At 39.9% G+C, this 16,835-nt stretch overlaps 1 protein-coding gene and 1 long non-coding RNA gene across 2 annotated transcripts in view; one reads left to right on the top strand and one right to left on the bottom strand.

The window, feature by feature from the left end:
• Positions 1–12,931, bottom strand: part of fbxw7 (F-box and WD repeat domain containing 7) — an 88,207-nt gene extending 75,276 nt beyond the window's left edge. The window contains exons 1-2 of the mRNA XM_086033265.1: positions 12,453–12,931; positions 2,664–2,821 (exon numbers count right to left, since the gene is read on the bottom strand). The gene's annotated coding sequence lies outside the window, so the exon portion shown is untranslated. The remainder of the gene's footprint in view (positions 1–2,663; positions 2,822–12,452) is intronic.
• On the top strand, positions 12,116–15,541 carry LOC147146014 (uncharacterized). Its single transcript, XR_015087115.1, has 3 exons — positions 12,116–12,275; positions 13,697–13,758; positions 14,350–15,541. It is a non-coding gene; the product is annotated as an uncharacterized LOC147146014 (long non-coding RNA).
• The last annotated feature ends 1,294 nt before the right edge of the window (positions 15,542–16,835 follow it).

The following is a 16,835-nucleotide window of genomic DNA, read 5'->3' as shown; positions in this document are numbered from 1 at the left end:
AATAACGTGAAAACTCCGCAGAGAAATCAATGTATTCGCATATTAAAACAATTGCAACATTATTTTTAAAAACCATTCAGCCCTATACTGAAGTGTCTTTTGGGAAGAGAAACTTTTGGGGGGGGGGCGGGGGGCGGGCTGCGGGAATCGCATATTAAAACAATTGCAACATTATTTTTAAAAACCATTCAGCCCTATACTGAAGTGTCTTTTTGGGTTCGCGTGGCACAAAACAAAGTGCACTGATGTCACCGTCAGCTGCTTGTAAATACGCACACACGCACAATCATACACACTTAAAGCTGCCCACAAGATGCCTCCTGTTTGCTTTGATGATAACAGCACGGCTTAAAGATGAAGACGAAACAGTCCAGTTTGAGCTTCATCTCGGGGATGGTGGTGGTTGATGGGGGGGTGGTTGATGGGGGGGTGTTGGGATTTGGGGGGGGGGGGTGAAGCAACAATCCTATTTACCGTTATGGTCCTTTCCGAGCAAATGCAGGAAAAGAGGGTTCATTATTTATGAATATTGCTTTTCACCGTGTCAGCTCAGTGCATCTGTGTATTGATCCATAGAGCAAAGTGGTCACTGCACCAGAAAGGACAGGACATCAGGCTCAAGAATACGAAGGCATAAAAGGCATTGCATGTTAACTTATCAGTCCCGACGTCTTTACTCAAGCAGACGCTTGATGTCTGTCTTTTGACAACTATTATTCGGATATCATTCCTTGTGATGAAAATGTACAGGTGCAGACTACTTCATCATCTGGGGTGGCTGCACTCTACCGGCCAAATGTGGTAAAGTGCCGTCATTAATTCGGTTTCCTGCAGGTGACGTCTGAGTCAGCACTTGTTAAAAACGCCCCCCCACTGCGTGATGACTGTCACTAAAAAGTCACATTTGCTCGCCGTGAGAAGATCCCTGTGGCGGCCTGGACATTTTAGAGTACAGTGAGAACCAAATTAAGAACTTCGAAGCATCACCAACGCAACTAACAAGACATATTATGCTTTTTTCCCCCTTTACAATTTAAAGCAGTTCCCAAGTATATAATTCGCAATACAAAGGTGACAGTTACTTGCAGCTTTTCGCTATTCATGGCAATTCAAGTTCCCTATCCCCCTCAAAAAACACGCTGTAACCTTCTTGACACTAAACAAAACACTTTTGGCTTTCGAGATATTTCTAACAGCAGTCCAGTTGGCGCTTGAGAGAGGATGATCCTCGCCCAGCCTTGACACCAAATCATGCATGGAGAAACTCAGTGTTCAAGCGGCATTCTGGAAATTCGTCCAAATACAGGCATTCATTTCATCATTTAAAAAAAAATGTTCTTAAAATCTGAATTGGCTAACTCTGTGGCCAAAAAGCATAGAGGCTATACTGCATTACAGTTGATGTCACACTAATGGCTCGATAAACCTCTGTGCACATTTTCTACTTGTTACGTTTAAGAAAAATGCATAAATGGGAACTACTTTTCTTCAAGTTTGATTTTCATGTTGTCTATAAATTTTAACCGATCAAGTACCGTATTTTCCGGACTATAAGCCGCAACTTTTTTCCTAGGTTTTGAACCATGCGGCTTATAGAGTGGTGCAGCTATTCTGTGGATTTTTCTTCCAGCTGTAGGGGCGGTTTAAGCGGAATTACAATACAATACCACGGAGTGGTGTACAGTTGCCATTAACAGGATGTGACTGCATGTGGAGGAGTTCAACAGGCGAGGCCGCTATGCACTAGGTTATGAATTACGTGACAAATTAGAGTGGTAGCGCCATGTTAAAGGATGTGTATTTGTTGACTCAAAAACCTGTTAAAATGCAAGAAATTGGCAGGACTTTACAAAGATAAATTAGACAGTGAAGCCAGAGACCGATATCTTGCAAAAAACATACATTATAAATGGTTTACGGGTAGGTGCAGGACCTGCAGATGATAAAGGCGACAAACAATAACAAGACCGTCATTCGGACTAAGGTCCGCGCTGTGTGTTTGCTTGTGAATCGTCCACTTAAGATACACAAACGAACGTACGCATTTCCTTTTTAACAGTGTATATGGTCGTTGATCATTCCTTCTTTCCTTTTACTTCACTCACTGAGTGCATGCACGTATGTGACTAAAGGAGAGAAAGAAAGAGGATTCTAAACTTTATTTTTAACTTACCGCTGTGAAAATGTACGGAGCATACTCTCGCCCAAGACGGAAGGTTGTTTATGGTCAAATGTTTTCATCTTACAGCTGATAACAAAGCCATCCGACTTCGTTTTGACAGGTTCAAAACGAAGGTTTCCTTGGTCTTCCGCCAAGCAGGAAACTTATAAAAACGTTGTTAAATGTTCTTCCTTTGTGATCATGAGTATTATTATTATTAATAATACTGCATTTTTATACTATAGTCACATAGCTCTCCAGAACAGATATATAGAGCACTGTGCATCGACCACATGAGAAGCCTAGTGGACAGCTAATGGCTATTCTAAGGAACCCAGGTTTACCTCCACCACAACGTGCCATCAGACTTCATTTCACATTTAAAAGACTTGAACCTCTGTGCTACAGAATCCCACAACCACTTTGCACACTCGTCCTGCGTGCGGTAAACACTGCTTGATCTATTTTAGAAAAAATAAAACGGGGTGTGGCGTTTACTCACAGTTCTGTCTGCTTGTATTTGCTCAGGCCGCGAGCGCTGGGCTCGGCTTCGAATGCCGGCCCGGGTGCGTGGACGCCTCCTGCGCACAAAAATCCTGTTAGTGCCACCGCTGTCGTCGTCCCTGAGGTCATCAGAGGGTCACGGCGCCGTGGTGCCGCCTGTAATAAGAGAAGGAAGTACAGTATTAGATCTTCATACATCTATTTTCACATCTATTGATACTTTTATAAGTAGTCATACTCCATTAGGTGGCTAGTTGACAGTATCACTCTAAAAATGCCTTCCTGTTCCCTCACCTCACCCCACCTTTATTTATATAGCGCTTGCACAACAGCTACAGCTGTAATAAAGCGCTTTACAAAACATAAAACTAACAATAACACAACAGCACACAAAAAATGTACAATAATACAATCGCATGCATTGGCCACCTGGGGGCAGTATAAGATAGGCATACTGATACAATGCACATGGAGCTAATCGCAGCTCTTCACGTCAGCATTAATGCTGAAGATTTGTCAATCTTTGCAGAGGATAAAGAATATATGAGGGTATATATTTTGTTTTTGTGTTTTGTGTTTTTATTTATTGTATATATATGCGTGTGCTCATATATATGTGTGTGTGTGGGGGGGGAGTGCGTGTGTATGTGGCATTAATCTAGCAGACTTTAAGGCAAAATTGTGATTGTTTTAAATACAAGCTTCAACTGGAAGTGGCAATAAATGTTGAAGCCTCTTGTTTAATAGTTGTTCCTTAATTCTAGCTGCAGAATTGATGCTTGTTTTGAATTGAGTTTGCTGCACACATACAGTTCAGTTTGTGCTTGCAAATTGTGTGGGGGGGCGGGGGGGGGGGGGATTGGCAGCACTGTATCTAAGTTTCATTTAGTTTTAATGTACAGTGGTTGATTTCTCTTTATTAGGTTTTGACTCGTCAGTAGGGTAACGATGGCGGCATTTATTTGTTTTTAAATACATGGAAGGCAATCTACTTTATAAATTCCTGTGTATTTTGGAATTGGTCAAGAAGTGTTTTTGATGCGCAGAATGAAACAGCTGCCTGACAATACAAACTAAAAAAAAAGTTGGCTTTTGTGCGGAGCGCAGGCTACAAAAAGTGGATTTGGACATCGGGGTCTGGGAAAAGAACAGATGTGCGTACAGCCAATCCAGCTGTGGTGCAACACTTGATAAGTGTGGGACAAAAGGGGAAAAGGGGGGTCAGGGCGATGCGAAATCTCTAGCATTTCAACTTTGTTTGAAATAAAATGAAGGACCTCCTTTTGCACGGACTGGAAAAGCCACCTGTGTGCAAGGGTATTCCACAATGAGTTTTTGATGGCTGCACAGATCTATTGTGTAACTCAGTATAGTGTCTAAAGTGCTGCCTCCAACAACAATGTTCTTATTGGCTTTACGGGCGCTCGCTTCTTTCCCCACACTTTGGACTCTGCTTCTGAAAGTAGAAGTCACTTGCCTACTTCCAACGCCCTAAGCCTATTCAACTGTGGTAATCAAAGCTGTATCCACAACACTACTGAGGCTCAGTGGTGCAGAAAACAAATGGCTGGATGCTACAGTTTACTCTATATCAGTGATTCTCAACCAGTGTGTTGTGGCACAGTGTCGTGGCACAGTGTGCCGTGAAGAGATCACCAGGTGTAACGCGGGAAATTATCCAATGTCAATTATATAAAAATATACATTTCAAATTTAAAAAATGGTTTTGTTTATTTATGCCAACCACATATAGTAACTAGATGACAGAAGGTACATAATGACCCTGCATAGCCACTTTTTTCGTTCTGCTAAGTCGTGTGCCGTGAGATTTGTTTTTCTGATGTGAAATATGTGCCTTGGCTCAATAAAGGTTGACAAACACTGCTCTATATCACAGTTTTTCACCTGCAATGGGTTGGGCCAGGAACATTTCCCTAGCGATAAACCGGGTTTCACCATATGTCATATGAATCCACTTGTGTACGCATACAACACACAAGCTAGAAATGGTCGGAATGTAGCTGCTCATCAAGCTGTTTGGATTCTGTAACTGCACAGAAAACCTGCTCGCATGGTGCTTTTGTTTCACAAGGCCAGCCACAGATGCTGCCTTGAAGAGGTGCTAAAGTACAGGGGGGGGGTTGAGGTTGGTGTTTCACCCCCGAGGGGAAGGAATCGCAGCAACGGACCTGAGCTGCCTGCAACATGCTGCTGCCATGGAAACTCCTATCAGCCAAATGGTCTGGCATAAGCATGGCACGGTAATTTCCTGACCTTGAAAGTACACGTCTGGTTGGCAGGTGGAGAGCAAGAGCTACCAAAAAAAAAAAAAAAAACCATGTTGAGCTTTTTATTAACTGCAAAGCCAGTTGTCTGGTGTAAATGGGATCTTGGAAGCCAAATGGTTGGGATGGACTTCTTGGATACGGAGTCCATTTGTTGCCGTTTCTACACAGACAAGGGCAGAGGGACATAATCGGACGGCAAAAAAGCAAAGAAAGTGACAGACTTGTTCTCCTGCACCGCTTAGTTCACTTTGACCGTACAAAGGGATAATCCCCTCTTAATAGACTTAAAGGCACTTTAACTGATCTCCCAGCTGTCTGCGACGCCACCGAGGAAGCCTTCCGATCCAGGTCAGAATCCAGAAAAGGCGTTCTATGCACATTCCAAAAGTGCCTCAGACGCTCTGATGGACTCAATCTCCCAGGCATGATATTCACAAATTGAACAGTCACACAGGCACGGAGGGTGCAAAAATAAAGATTGGTTTGTGGGATTCCAGATGCATTTCAATACCAAGATTAAGGTCATCTTCAAAGTTCTCACATTAGCTAGAACTACAACACTTAAGGGTCTGTCTGAGGAAACTGTTTCCCCTCTTAGTGCCAGTGAGGAGACTGAGGGCACGGAGCTAAAACCTGCAGGCACCTGGGGCAAGATTAGGCTAGCAAGTACCTTTATTTTTGCTAGTTTTCGAGCTGTGTGTCCCGTTAAAATGACAAATTTGCTTGACCGGGTATTTGAAACACTACCTACAAGGGACTGCTTTTGCCAATGAAAAAGCATCAATACCAAATATCCCATTTACACCAGACAACTGGCTTTGCAGTTAATAAAAAGCTCAACATGTTTTTTTTTGTTTTTTTTGGTAGCTCTTGCTCTCCACCTGCCAACCAGACGTGTATGTAGCAGAAAAGTTGTATTTGTCAAGGTGTTTTGGACAACTGGATTCTTCCAACTTTGTGGCAACGCTTTGAAGAAGACCTGTTTCTGTTCCAAGTAAGGTCTATAAAAGCATTGTTACCCCCCATCCTGCACACACACACACATCATTGGGGTGTACCGTATTTTTCAGAGTATAAGGCACAGTCACAATGTCTATTTTTTAAAAATATTTGAGCCCTGAGTAGTTGTGATGTCATTTTCAGTTGACAGAAATGACTAAATGGCCACCCCCTGAGATGGCTAAAAACAGGTGGATTTTGCTGCTTAACTCATATTCCACAAACGCAATATTTATCAGAATGCCGTGTTTCAACAAATGGGCCTGCTGGGAACATATTCTTGGAAAAATTGTGTTTGGGTTGATTTCTTTAAGGGACGCAAACCAGTACAGCAACTAAGTCAAACTTTATTCAAAACATCCATACATAAAGACACACCTGATTGTAAGGCACACTGTCGATTTTTGACAACATTAAAGAAATGGAAGTGCGCCTTCTAGTCTGAAAAATACAGTGCAACTTGGATTACGCCAGTTCCAGCCACTTTAACAGATAACAATGCTGACAAATAGGCTACGACATCCCAATAGTGGTGTCAATACGTAGAAGCAAGAGTATGCGTCTTACCTTTAAGTTTGATAAACAATAAATAATTCAACTCGAGAGTGAGAAGGAATGTGGGTCAGAGCTGATCTGCATACATTTCTAAGTGAGCAGACCTCCAGCCCACATCATGTGGAACCACACTGCAGGTTTAGCATCACATCCATTGAAGTATATATTACAATGGCCTGCATTGATTGCGTAATGAGTTCACAGCTGTGTGGCACGTGGCTAGGTGTACTTTGATGTCATAGACATGGAAATAAACTTCTTTAGTCAAGACTGCGTGATATGCTGCTTGCAAAGTTCTGCTAAACTCAAACAAAAGGAAAAAGACACCGGTCCCAAAATGTGGCACAAGTCAGACAAATACCGGTAAGCTTCTTTTGTCAAGATTGTGCATGAAATGTTGCTTATTGAGCCTCTCTACGTTCAGGAAGAAAAAGAGGTCTGACCAAAAATTTGCACAAATCTTCAGATAAATAGCAGAGGATGTACTTTGATGTCATCACAAAAATATGCTTGTTTAGTCAAGACACCGCAGGATTTGCTGCTTCCTGAGCCTCCCTTAATGGAGGAAGAAAACAATGCCAGACTAAAAATTTGGCCAAATCTGGGGACAAAATATAGTTATTGCTAAAGATTTGGCTGATAATGGTTAGTAGAAAAGGTGACATTGGACTAGAAAAAAAGTATCAACAAATAGTTTTGCTCCACTGGGTTCAAATGACGTAAATTATGTTTGCGTCGAGGCATGGGCCGATTACTGCGGTTTTAAAGTCAAAGTTTCAATTGTAATGAGCATTTATTTTCTTTTTAAGGGTACTTTTATCTCTCGCTTTCCTTCTCTGATGAGCAGAGAGGGGACGGGTGAGCAGTTACACACAGGCGTGGGGAGGGACGAATACGAGAGCATACACGGATGCCTTTTTCCAATGTCGATTAATGTACATTGTCACCCACCCCCCCCCCCCCCCGCAAAAAAAACAACAACAACAAAAACCACGGTGTCAGTGGGTAATAGTTAGCCCCAAGGACAACATGAGCAGCCTAAGTGTTTATTTTCCAAAACAGCTCACCAGTAATGGGACACCGTGACTTACTAAGAATTAAAACTAAAGAATGTTAATTTTTTTCAACTTTACATGGTTCACATTTCTTAATGTACTAAATAGTTTTAAAATTAAATAAAATAGAATGTGTTTTTATTTACACAAATATACAAAGAAGAAGACTTTTTAAAGCTGTAATTTTAATACCATGCTATTTTTGCTCAAGGTTATCATTCAGTCAGAACTTAATATTAGATGAAGACAGTGGATGATACACTGCTTCACCAAACTCAGATTGAAAAGAAAGACAACACCAAACCAAAAATTTGGGCAAATGGATGCGGACAGGCACACTTTGATGTGGTGGTTTGAAGAAGAAAAGAAAGAAAAAAAAAACACTTCTTCAGTCAAGACAAACTAAGCTTTCGCTGAACTCGGAAAGAAGATAAAGCCATGCATTTAGCGTCTCTTAACAGGCCTAAAACTACTTCAGATTTCACGCTAAACATAAGTAGTTGCTGGTGTGAATGTAAGCGTAACCTCAGTGCCAGTGCTATGATTGACAGGTGATCAGTTCGGTTGTTAAGCAGCAAAGTACGGAGGCAAAGAAAAGGATGTGATGAGCTGATCATGAAATAGCACACAAGCACACTTGATGACGCTGAATCAGAGGCGTGTAGATGTGCGTGTGCGCGTATGTGTTTATCTCTCGCGGGAAAAGACAGAAAAGCCCTTTAATTTCCTCCTTCCTAAATCTCACGCAGCCTACACACCATGGGGAAGGCAGCTCTTCTTGCTGTTTCAAACTTCCATCCTTCCTCCTAAAATCCATGACGTGATGTTATTGGTGGCCTGCTCTCTCTTATCGGCGCGCTCCCACAAAACAAGCGTTTAATCTTAAACAAACACTGAAGCGATAAGCGATTCCAACTACTGAAGCTTCTTAGGCTTCAGGAATGCATCGCGCCACCTGAGAGACTCTCACTAGTTACGCTCTTGTCCTTTTATTTATTTACACCAGTCAGGAGGGCCGAGGGTCCGTTTTCAACACAGTCGTGGGCTATTTTGAAAACGTGGTACAAGGATAGGTGCTTTCAAGATGTTCCAAAAGTCATTATGACTCACGAGCGAGTGCATTATTTCACAGTAAGTTGGTATGTCAATGTACAGCCAATTATAACAAAAATATAGTCATAATTAACATAACATTAGCCCCCTGCTACTGTTAGTTTAGCAAGGTACGTTAAATGAATCATACCGATTTGCTGAATGTGAATTTTACCTTGTTTTGGGTCCTTCACACTCTGCTATTCCAGTTCTTTGAGTCGATTCCGGTTCCTAACGATTCTCGATTCCGATTCTTAACAAACATGAGTTATTTTTGGACAAATCACATGAACTTCTCTGTTCTTCAATTTCATGAACTTTTTACTATTTGTGAACTTTACCATGGATTACTCAGAGATGTTTTTAACCAGTATATTTATTTTAATACATTTGTTGTGATATTATTTTAGATTATTTTTCACAAGAGCTTTATTTTTATACGATACAATACAATTTTATTTGTATAGCGTACTTCATTCATAGCGCGGCTAAGTAGGAATTGAAACTTAGCACCGACATTCTAAAATCTGAACGGTTCCGGGAGAACCGGAATGAGGGACCAGGTTCCATTCGATTCCCGGTTCTCGGTGCCCAACCCTACTAATAATGCAAAAACACTAAAGAGGTTTCGTGAGGGAGGCGGTCCTTTTTAAAATGTTTAAAAATGGTTCAAGTATTACTGCACTACTTGCCGTCAAGTATAAATATGCATTTATGTGCAATTGCGTATATAAAAATCACATTTTAACCCCAAAATGTTTTACATTTTGTACTAATGTAAATATTCTTTGTACATAAGTCAATATTTTTCCCATGTTTTCGCTAGAGACTTAACTGCTTCAAACAGAGACTGAGGGCTTAGTAATACATATGTTATTATCTTAATCTTTTGGTCCCAACAGTAATGGTGAGTGGAAAAATTAAAGTTATTTAAGATGTTGTCGAGTTCTGGCCGGTGTAGAGCGTGTGCTAAATTGCTAATGTGGCCCTCGCCTCATATTTTGTCTAGATACGTGTTGATTGTAATACAACAGTTCTGTTCATACCTGCTGGATATCCACCCTTAAGCGGTTCTAGTCAGGCTTCAGTATAAAGTCTACTGTACACCAAAGCACTTACTGTGCTATTCTCGACTCTGCATTTCGCTTTAGCGATTAGCACAGTTAGCGACCACTCGTTCGCCTCCGCAGTGAAAACGCTACTTGTTAGCTGGGTCGTTTATTTGTCATAACGGAGGCGATGATGCGGAGTTCACAGCTTGTTTCTGATTTGCACAGACCTATATATAGTATAAATAAAGACCGTGTTGCTGCAGGGCAAGCTAGCTAAGCACTTAGCATTCAAGCAGCCGCGAACGATATGACTTCCGGGAGTACGGGCGACAGCGCGTAGTAGGACAACGCTTTTTTTTTTTTAACCTGTTCGGCGCTGGACCTGCCCACAGTAGCATGCCACTAATGGTGAGCGGGGGAATAAGTGCCCTTTGAAGAAACCGCAACTTTGGCAATCTTGAAATTGCGTTGTCCTAGATCGCGATTTCGGTCCCAAAACGATAAATCGTTCAGCCCTACTCCCAAATTGAAATGCTAATGCACTTATTTCGAGCCTTGCCCTGTTTAATTAAAATGGTCCAAATTCTCAAAAAGTGAGAATTCAAGTATTCAATGGAACTTTGATAGCATGACTTTGTTTTGTCATTTGGCGGTTCTTTTTATGATGGTGACAGTTCCATGGGAAGGATTTTAGGATTGACTCGTCAGTGGCAGACGACGCCACCATATGCCATAAACATGTCCAAAATCACGTACTAATGAGTGGGAAGAAGAAAATATGATAAACATCTGATAAACATGCTTCCGCAGATGCAGACAGTATCTTTGCTCACCAGAGCTAATACATTTAGTCACTCTTTTGCTCTCTATTTGGAATCTTTCGGCGTGTTATCGTTCCTGACAGGTGGAACGTAGGAAAAAAAAAATTATTCTCTCTTGGATTCAAATGAAATAAATAGATTACGTTCTAATGACTGTGTGTTCTGTAGGTTTTTAAAAGAACACGTGCAAAGATGGCTGAGTCTTCTTACCAACTCATGACAGCAATTAAATTAATTTAATAATTGTTCAAGGAAGCAGAGGCCTGGAGGTTGTACAATTGGGAATTTGAGTGACGTTGTTCAGCAAAAATAAACCTTGAAAATGTACAGATTAACTTCAAATGCTAACCTGTACGACCAAGCCATGTATGGAGAATAAAAAAAAATATCTATGATATTTATTGTAAAACTGATTTATTTTTTTCTTGTGTTAGTTAAAAAAATACATGGGAAGAGGGACTTAAAAAAAAAAAAAGAATGGCATATTAAATCACAATCACAATATTGTGGGGTTAAAAACAACGCAATTAGTAGCAAGCTTGAGGCTATTGTGTCAAGGAACTAAACTGAAAAGGTGAAACTCAAACCTTTCATTTATTAAAGTAAAGCACTTTGCACCTACTACGCAGTTAAGCACTGTAACTGATCAATTTTCACTTTTGATTTACTTGCCCTGTTTTGAAATGCAGCTCTACTTTTAATGAGTAGACAACAAGAGAATTTGTGAGTTGAGAAACATTTATTTTATTTATTTATTTTTAAAAATCTGATTCAAATTAAACTTCTGGTTATTTCGGAGAAGCAGAATCATTAAACAAAACATAGCAATGAAGAAAAGTGGTCCCTGTTCAGGCAACAGTCATATTTTCCGGTGGGGGATCACAAATTGTACCACAGTATGTAAACTTCTGAGCACGACCGCAAATATCTGCAGCCATATAAAGCTTGGAACAGAAGACGAGATAGATTGTTTTGAACAAACATTTCTTTTGCTGCTGTTTTCATTCCTGGTGCCAGGTAATCTGATTGTTTGGTGTGTTATAAGACCATGCGGGCTGGGCGTACTATTGTATGCATGACACAATAATAAAAATGTCAATGTCATATATTCAGTTAGTTACTTGACAAAAAGAAAAGGGCATATTTTGGAATTGTACTGAATTCATTTTCTCTGACTGAAGTCTTGATGACATGCAGATGTAGATGCAACAACTAGGCTACAATAAATACGATAATGTTCTGCCGGCTCTTCGATTGAATAAATGTTCTCAAACTGGGATACTTTCAATTTTTGTTGAATACACCTAACTGTCCTAGGAGCTGCCCCTTCCTGTTGGACCTGAGTGGAACTTTGCATCACGGTGCTGTTCACAGTCAAGCCAAGCGGCTATAAGGTGCTGGTTACAGCATTGGGATCTATTCCATTACTCAAATGCGACTTCAAAGCTTTAGAAGAGCTCCTGTCGTAATGATTCAGCAAGCCTGTTGACTGTCTAGACATCATACAGGTACAAATATTAAAGCATGGAAGTATCAAGGTGCAAAATGCTTTATTCTCTATCAAATTGTCCCAAGAATATGTAGACGTGTGGAGCAGCAACACGAGACAATTTGAGCTTCTTCAATGGGACACTGAACAAAGTTAGTTAACGAGTTGGAGAAGTAAGGAGCGAACTCTGCTTCTTTTATTTTAGCAGCATCTCTTTAAAAGCTACACCAGCCGTGTAAACACACTGGACGCCATCCAGGTAGTTGGACTTAGGGGAGAGAAATGCAAATAAAAGCTGAATCTTTTGAGGAGAACAAGCACGATAGGCGGGCTAAAGTTAGCATGTCGCTAACAAGCTAATGCTAAGATGCTAGGCCCGCGAAGTGATGCCTCGCTCCCCGGGTTACGTGTGTGGAAAATGCCTGAGTGTGTTTACCTCACAAGCGCGAGGACGGCCAGGGACGACGGGCCTCTCCGGTAGCTCCTTGCGGCGGTGTATCCGGAGCGAGATATCCTCATGGGCGACAGGGAGCAAACGCCGGCCGGAGCCTCCGGTGGGGTTATGCCCTGCCTTTCGTGTCTTCTCTTCCCAATGTGTAGCGCACTGGTACCGCTGGCTACCACGTTAGCGGCACCGGCTAAAACTTAGCATTCGTCCGCGCGAGGGTGCTAGTGAAAAAACGTCGCTAGCAATAGCCGCTTGACTCAAAGCAGTCGGGGGGGGCGACGGGGTATGCCACTCGTACGGCTGCATCTAAGTCCGTCACGGCCTGTGTTTGTGACGGAAGGGGTCGCGTCTCAGCGGGAGAAAACGGCTTGTCAAACGGGAGCAATTTGGGTTTGAGTGCCGCTAAGCACTACCGCTAGGTTTCGGATCCTCTCGCTTGACAAATGGCCGTCGCACGAATGTGACGTTGAGATTTGCTTTCAAGAAGGCGCTCGGAAATTACGTGTGTTTCTAGCTCAATGGCGCAAAAAACTTAGCAGGATTTTGTCTGTTTTGGTTTTCTTGTAAATTGAACATGTGAATAAAAATAAATACAAAAATAAATTGCTATTACAATAACGCATTTTAAGGTACTAACATTACAACTATTAACTTTACATCATATTTTTTCCCTTGAGAACTACTGATATAAGTTTAAATTGCTCAAGTGGCTTTCTCTTTCGTTTACAATGACCGTTTTCTTTTGTTTTACTTTAAAATGGCATATAAATTATTAAAAGATCATTCAAATTGTATTAAATAGCACGTTTTCTTTTTTAGCTGTTAAAATTGTGTTTTCCTATTAAAATGACAAACTGTTTAATATCAAAATGACGTTTTTTGCTAATACAAATATACGTTGTACTTTTTCCATTAAAACAGCTTTCTAACTATTAAAATTATTTTTCTTTTGTAAATTAAAATATGTTTCTATTTTTCTATTAAATACCTTTTTAGTTTTAACTGTTTAAATACGCTTGTCTTTTTTAGCTATTACATATTTTTCTTTTGCTAATAAAATGTCTTTTGTCTTTTATCAAAATTTGATTATTATGAAATTATGAAAAAAAAAATTTTTTTCAAAAACGATGTTGTAATTCTAATGTTTTTTTATTCCACATGACGTTTTTTCTTTTAAAACTATTTACCTTTTTTTATTTTTAACATGACTTTTTTTTTTTTAATAATTACAGTTTTCTGCCATGGGTTTTCTCCGGGAACTCCGGTTTCCGCCCACATTCCAAAAACATGCATGGTAAGTTGATTGGACTCTCTAAATTGCCCCTAGGTGTGATTATGAGTGCGGATGTTTGTCTCTGTGTGCCCTGCGATTGGCTGGCAACCAATTCAGGGTGTCCCCTGCCTTCTGCCCAAAGACAGCTGGGATAGGCTCCAGCACGCCCCGCGAGCCTTGTGAGGATAAGCAGTGGATGGATGGATAATGGATGGATAGATGTCTCTTTTGTATTAAGATTGTTTTTGTTCTTTTTTTAACCAGTAAAATGCCATCAAAAATATATTACAAATATATGTATTTCTTTGTTAACAATTAAAATGACATTCTTTCTTTTTACTGTTAAAATAACGTTTTTTTCTTTGTTCCTTTTAAAATGTTTGAAAAAAGGATGTTTTGAAAATGAAGATTTTTCTTTTGTTTTTTATTTATTTGTGTTAAATATTTTGTCTTTTTTTTAACTGTAGAAACGAAGCTTTATTACTATAAAAAAAAATACCACCCCAATGAAAATTTCCCCCCTCTTTTTCTTTCTTTTATTTTCCAACTGCCTGCTAGGACAAACCCAATTCTTTCCAACATATTGAGCATCTGCATTCATGTCATACATAGAGTGCATGCTGCTCGTCATTTCCATGCCTGGTGTGAGAATCCTCCAGGGAGCGTCTGAAAGTGGGAGATATCGCAAAGGGCCAACCGAGCATGTGATCCTGAGCAGTGTGCAATCCACAGTGGCGTCCGGTCAATTGAATGCTTACAAGCACACCGGTGCCGAAAAAGGGGAGCTGTACAAATCCACACTTTTATGAGTAAATATTCCCATGAACTACAAATAACTGTTGATCCATTAAAATCCCTCTAGTCTGGGATTTTCCATTTGTTATGTTTGTAAGCAAACATGAGCCTTTATCTCAACAAGTATTTATTGAATGTACAGGAAATGTTTGAAGACAAGACACAAACAAGCTTTTAGAAAGAAGTTCATAAATGTGAGGATTACTGTGTATGCCTACTCTTGGGCCTCCTGTATAGTATAGTATTTTAATGTTGGTTATAATGGTAGTACAAGTGTTTTTTTTTTTTTTTAGTTGTTGTCAAAAGTATGACATATACTGTATATTTACATATCATTTACACATACACACATGCTCTCTCTGCCTCATATATATCTTGATATCATATCGCGATACTAAAATTGCCACGATATATCGTCGTTATCATGTCACGATATTAATAGCAGCGAATCTGTTCAAAAGCCCAACTTCAAGTTGTTTTCCATTTGTGCAGTTCCAGCACCCTAGTTTATTAGTGCCATTTAATTTGATGCCACCTATGTTTTAAGACCCACGCTAATCGCCAATAGGAGCGCATGACTGGTCCAGCCTATTTCTTTATGAATGCTGCTATTATGTACAAAAACTGAATATTGTGATGTGATTTTTAAATATGAGTTTCTGTTTTTACACTATTGTGAGCTTTTAGAGAGTATCGTGAGCTTTTTATATATCACCAACCTCCCCACAATATCGTGATAATTATAGTATTGTGAAGTTCGTATTTCCACTTTCCCCGACGTTACGGTTCCACGCAGTAATATGGAATGATAATTTCGTTTTCATCATGTTGTAGTTGGACTATCCAACCGCACAACAACATCCAGGCATAATTTTCTGCAAGCTTTATATGCTAGTCACAGGCAAAAGCAATACAATACGATGGGTTGTTTTCCCCGACTAAGCCACATTGCATTGCAAAATGCCCGGAGGTGCCCTTTTTTTTTTCCCGCAGGCACTTGCACTCCAAAATGTCTGTGCACACCATTTTGTGTATATGTATGTGTATACAGTATGTACTGAATATGTGTGTGTATATATATTTAAGGTTATGCATAAACTGGAGAAGATTGTACTGTATATATTATTTTAGTTTTCCACATTTATACATTTGTAGATGTATTTTTAAATATATCCAAATAAATATTGTCACTGTCCTGTGAAAAACACATATGTACATTTTTGGATTTTTAAAAAATGTTTTCATGTTAATGCGATGTCTGTATCGCGGAACACAATTCATGTAAAAATAAGAAAAATGAAAAAAATGGACATTAGTGCTTCTCACAGGACAGCAATGACATAAGCATTTAGATTTTATTTAGCATATTTTAAACATATTTATTTAAATTTTAAAATACTTTTTTTTCCCCGTCAGATACATCCTCATCCATTTCATACCAACAAGCAAAGTGGTGCAATTCCGGCTCCAGTTTTTGTTGATGAGAGGCCAAAGAAACGTTCCACGTGATTCATTATTACATTCGCTCACATTCTACTGGTCTGTGCTACATCCTGTCAAATAATTTACCATCAGATCACGTAGAATCAATTAGTGAGAGCAACTTCCATCTCTTAATATGTTTGACATGGAGATTTTCAAGTTGTCATGGAAACCTTTGGACAAAATTCAAATGGATTAAAACGTTGCTGATTATGGAAGCAGAAACCCGCCTGGAGGACAAAGCTAATGTTTCGTGTCTGAGATTAGCACGTGAGCGCTAGCTGAATAGCATCAAAAAATATGTAAAACAAAGCCGGGACTCCATTTGGCATCTGATTAAGTCAAAGATAGTCAACCAAACAACAACCACTGCCACTCTAAAAATGAAGTTTGATGAAAAAAATAGATGAGCCCAAAATAAAGTTGTATTTAAAAATAGTCACAATATGACAGAATATGAGGATAAATTTGCCTTTTTTACAAACCAAAAGATATCATCATATCATGCTGATAAATATTCAATGTATGTTTTCCACACTAAAAGGGAGGAAATGGGGGGGAGGATCATGTAAAAGCACAACCCACCCCCCCCAAAAAAATATGAAATTATTTTGGAAAAAAAAATCGCGAATATACAAATCCCCTGGGTGCTGAACTGTGAGAATGTGGGGTTGACTGATAATACATTCATCCATCCATTTATCGGGGGTAGGGCGAAGGGGAGCAGCTTCAGAAAGGAAGACCAGACACCCCTTTCCCTAGCCTGCGGTTGTCGGACTGTATTGGCAGCGGCTGCGGCCCACAGTAGCCGGTTGAACTAA

Source organism: Filicampus tigris, chromosome 6, assembly GCF_054856515.1.
Source record: "Filicampus tigris isolate MCC_2025a chromosome 6, RoL_Ftig_1.0, whole genome shotgun sequence".
Taxonomy (NCBI): domain Eukaryota; kingdom Metazoa; phylum Chordata; class Actinopteri; order Syngnathiformes; family Syngnathidae; genus Filicampus; species Filicampus tigris.
Note: the sequence above shows the minus strand (reverse complement) of the source record. Positions and strands in the feature narration are given on the sequence as shown.